This window comes from Nannospalax galili, unplaced genomic scaffold (assembly GCF_000622305.1).
Source record: "Nannospalax galili isolate Female #2095 unplaced genomic scaffold, S.galili_v1.0 scaffold380, whole genome shotgun sequence".
Lineage (NCBI taxonomy): Eukaryota > Metazoa > Chordata > Mammalia > Rodentia > Spalacidae > Nannospalax > Nannospalax galili.
Genome location: NW_008348568.1, coordinates 93,641 through 98,338, shown reverse-complemented (window position 1 = coordinate 98,338; position 4,698 = coordinate 93,641). Strand labels below are relative to the sequence as shown.

Sequence of the window (4,698 nt, the reverse complement as noted above, 5' to 3'; positions counted from 1 at the left end):
AAGAAAATGTCATTATATATATTATATATATTAAAAGAAAAGGTCATGAATTTGAAAGGAAGTTGCTGGGTAGGCATGGGAGGAGTTGGAAGGGGAGGGGTGGATATGATCAAAATGTGTTATACTCATGTGAGATTCTCAAAAAATTAAAGTCATTTAAAACGAATGAAATCATTACATTTGTATAAAAATGGATGGACTGGGAGATGATTATATTAGGTGACATAAACAAGACCCAGAAAAACACACAAGTAGACCAAAGTTACTTGATTTCAGATATTTTGCTATGACAGCCAAAGACTAAGACAGGATTGAAGAGGTGTTCATTTAATCAATTATCTAAGATTCTCTCAGGGGACAGTCAGCCATTGTATCATGGACTTCAATGAAAAAGAACTGATATCCTTTCCACATGATGAATGAGTGACCACCAATAACCCCCAAATATACAAGGGGTAGGTCATGACCCTTTTTACTCTTCTTCTAACAAAAGAACAGCTCAGAATTAACAATAAAAGAACTATGTGACTGACCAAGAAGAGATTACATAAAAGAAATTCCTACATATATCTTTTGGAGAATGACTAAAGAGGTTGAGCTAAAGTAGAAATTAGAAGTCAAATTCCAGATAGTCTGAAGCTGACATGTCTACCCAGAAGTTAAAGGCTGGGAAGGGGAAACGGACACCAAGCAGGTGGCCAGGTAGCTTGATCTGGCCATCCTCTTCCTCCTCCTCCTTCAATCTGAAAGCATGCATTTTATCATTTTAAAATATTCATTTTTTTAATATGGCAGAGGCAGGCATATCTCTGAGTTCAAGGCCAGCCTGGTCTACATAGTGAGTTCCAGGACAGCTGGGGCTACAGGGAGACCCTGTCTCAAAAAGACCAAAAAAAAAAACAAAAAAAAATCATTTTTAATTTCTAAATATTTGTATGCACGTGTGTCTGTGTGGGGATACGTGCATGTGTGAATGCAGTTGCCAAGGAGGCCTGAAAAGAGTATCAGATTCCTGGAGCCAGAGCTACAGGTGATTACGAGTCGCCCAATGCAGAACCAAACTCAGATCCTCTATAAGAACAGTCCATACTCCTAACCACTGAGCCATTTCTCTAGCCTCCCCCGGCCTCCACCATTTTAACCTATTTTATATATTTAAAACTTTGAATATTGTATGAGTAAATTTAAGATTTTATGTTTGAAAAACCACCAACCAAGACCCACCTAGTCACTAAACAATGGTAGAAGAGGAGGAGCCTGTCCAAGGGCATAAACCTGTTTATTGAAGGAGCTCACATGGCTAGATAGCTATACACCCTGGGTTTACCTGCCAGGATGCTAATACCTCAGCAAATACAGCTGTCACACGCTTCCACTCCAAACCCAGGCCAGGAGCTCTGCTTTGCCCCATTCACTCAAAAACCAACGTATTTCTTCAACAGAGCTTTGCTTTGGAACCCCAGTTCCTTACATATAATGCTCTAAGGAGCTAAAACTAAGAGTCAAGTTACCTCTCTCCATAATTACAAGAGAAGAATTTTTTAAAGATTCACATTTGCTCAAAGCACAACGTTATTCAAGTTCAATGTTGAAGATGAATGTTATGGTGCATCAAATACAACCTGACTTCCTTTGCATATTTGAGCTCCTTAATCACTTTTGCAACCAAGAGGAGGGAAAGTTCACTTCACTCAAGCTGATTAGATCCAAGTGTAAAACTTTAATTAGTACAGTCAAGTGAGGCACTCTAAATCCTTCAAACAGACCCAGTGCAATGCAATTACTCACAAACAGCAGCCAGTCATCCATACCCCAGAAATGACTCAAAGAAAACAAAATCCACCCAGAAATTTGGCACTCCAACTTCCACTGATGGCCTTTGAGGAAAGAAACAAAGCCAAAGGGCTCATCCACCCACTGTGCCACCAGACAGCGCTCTGCAGGCTTGCAGAGGATATATAGGCCCACTTATCCTGAGTGAGACTTCTATGAGATTCTCAGCGTCCCTGGAACAACAGGAGACTGTGATATCTCCTCCCCAACCCCACTTCCCATATAGACAAGTAGTTCTCAAGGGTTCTGCTCAGAATCTTTCAATTTACTTGAACAGATGCTGTGGTTTGTGCCTCTTTGAAGGGAGGAGCTTCTCACCGGCCTGCTTGCTTCTTCAGGAATAACTGTGCTTGGACTTTAAACCTTAGTTCAGGGTCAAATGTACCAAATCCCAAAGTCATAGATAATCCTAGTCCTGTCCCTTCCAGGCTCATCTTAAAAACACTTCAAAGAGGAAAGTCTAAAGTCCTGTGGAGTCCCAGCCTTGAGCCCAGGAGGCTCAGAAAAAAACTTGTTGTTGATAATGACCTTAAACTCCAAAATGGTACAATGAGGAATGTTTCACTGTCCCCCAAAGTATTAAGGGGGTGAAATCAGGAAGGAGACCAGGAATACTGCACTCATACACAAATGCAATGCATAGCTTTCTACACCTACTTAAAATCCCAACTACAAAGAGGTGCATGCCACATAAGCAAACCAAGGACAAGGATGGGACCAAGACCCTGAGTACAATTATCAGAGACTGCACATCCTATTCCTATGATATCCATCCTCCTCTGAGCACGAAGCAATGTGTTGAACCCTGGGAGAGAGGGAGGCTGGTAGAATTCCACAGCATATTGGGTAAGAGTCAGGCCTTGGTCTAACTTTGACCTCTACTTATGGTCTGTGTGACCTGGAGCAAATGGCATAACCTCTCTGTGTCTTCATTTTGTCATGGATACCAAATAGCACCCACCTCTCAGAATTCTGAAAATAAAGTGAGTTTATATGTATAAAACACTCAGAACAGGTCATGGCACATAAAAGAAACTATTATTATTATTATTATAGATACTATTATTCTTATTTCTTGTCAAGAAAACCGAGGCTCAGAGAAGCCGAATGATGTGTCCAAGTTCAGAGTGACCCAGCTACAAATTGTTTGAGCTGGAAATGGAACTGCACTTTCTTGTTTCTGGCTGAATGATTCTCCTTCTGGACCATTCTGAGATTGAGCCAGCATACAGTTCTTTATTTTGCAATGCATACTATGCTAAATATATCAATTTATTTTATTCTCATTGTCCAAACTACTCTGAGACAGTTGCAGTAGACACTATTGAATTGAGCATATCACTTAATCTTCTCAATAGCCAGGTGTTCAGTCTCTCTTTCTGATGAGGAAATTGATTTATAAAAGACTAGGAATCTTTAAAAAATCATGTATGGTGATACCAGCCCATCATTCCAGCACTTGGGAAGCTGAGGCGGGGGGATAAGTTTAAGACCAGCCTGGGCTACATAATGAAATGCTGTCACACAGAAAATATAAATATTTTTAAAAGCAAAAGGCCAGGCATCTGCCTTCAAATCCCACTATCACAGTAGCAGAGCAAGCAGCCCCATCCCATCTGACCTCTGCTCCTACTTCCCTCCCAAATATGAATCGGAGCCATCATTTTTTCAAGCACTCACTATGAGTTAGATATCATGCAAACCTCACCAAACTCAGAGGGCCACAGCTCAGAGAGGTTAAGAAATTTGCCTATTGTCACACAGCCATCTGACACACACACTCAACCTCACCCTCGATGACCGGGATCTCTGAGGACAAGCAGAAGAACAGCATCTCTGAGGACCTGCAGCAGTTCAGGCTGTGCCCAAGGAGAAGGGCAGAGCTTGGTGAAGAGCAGAACTTTCTGCACTCACCTTGACCTCCAAACTCCTGGGTAGGCACAGAAGCCCACGCTCACTGGCTCCCTGGACCAGGAGATATGCCCTGAGGAGAGAGCTCCTGGCACCTGTCCTGGAAGTAGAAAAGCTCTTCTTGGGAACCAGTGACCCGGGTCTGAGGCACTAGCTTCCCCCTCCCTTTGGGTGGGTCACTTCCCCAGAAGTGCTCTCTGTGTGTACCTGCCTGCCTGGCAGCACCCTATCTCTGTTTGGAATTGCTGTGCTTGGCTTGGCTGCAGAGTCCAAGGATCTGATCAGCAAATACAGAAACCTAGAGCAGATCCCAGGAGGAGGGGCTGTCTGTGCATTTTATGCCAAGTCAGAAAACCACAGGTAGATCAAGACTCAAAAGATGGCTGGGGATGTAGATCAGTGGTGGGATGCTTGCCTAGCATGTGTGAGGCCCTGAGTTCCACCCCCAGCACCGAACAAACAAACAAGCAAACCAAAAAAGAACCTAGCTCCAGACCATGACAGAGCTTTGTGTCCAGCTGCCATCCAGCTATCAGACTTGGATATTTAATCAAGTTCACCATCCCCTGCTCACATGGACATTTTCACTGTTCAAATAGCAATAACAAACAGCAGGCAATGACAGATAATACCATTGCTGAGCACTCTTCTTATGGCCAGCTTTAGCTGCCTTTGAGTGTCATCCTAACTAAGTCCTGCAGCAGTCTTCAGAGCTGCTGTTGTCATTGTGCCCAGTGTACAGATGGCAAACTAAGCCACCAAGAGACTGGTGAGTACTGGGCTTTGATCTAAGGCCACCTGACCCAGGAGCCTGTGTTTGTGGCCCCAGTCTGCTCCACTTCATAACATTTCACCAGGGCCTGTGATCTGATGCCACTTTAACAAGTCAGGTTTATCAGAAAGAACAAAAGGCAAAATCAAAGGAAGGCACTAGAGTGGGTCCAACGCCCCTGA

At 43.2% G+C, this 4,698-nt stretch overlaps 1 protein-coding gene across 1 annotated transcript in view; it reads right to left on the bottom strand.

The window, feature by feature from the left end:
* Nucleotides 1-3,803, bottom strand: part of Fer1l6 (fer-1 like family member 6) — a 152,796-nt gene extending 148,993 nt beyond the window's left edge. Inside the window, exon 1 of the mRNA XM_017801201.2 lies at nt 3,748-3,803. The gene's annotated coding sequence lies outside the window, so the exon portion shown is untranslated. The remainder of the gene's footprint in view (nt 1-3,747) is intronic.
* Nucleotides 3,804-4,698: the final 895 nt, after the last annotated feature.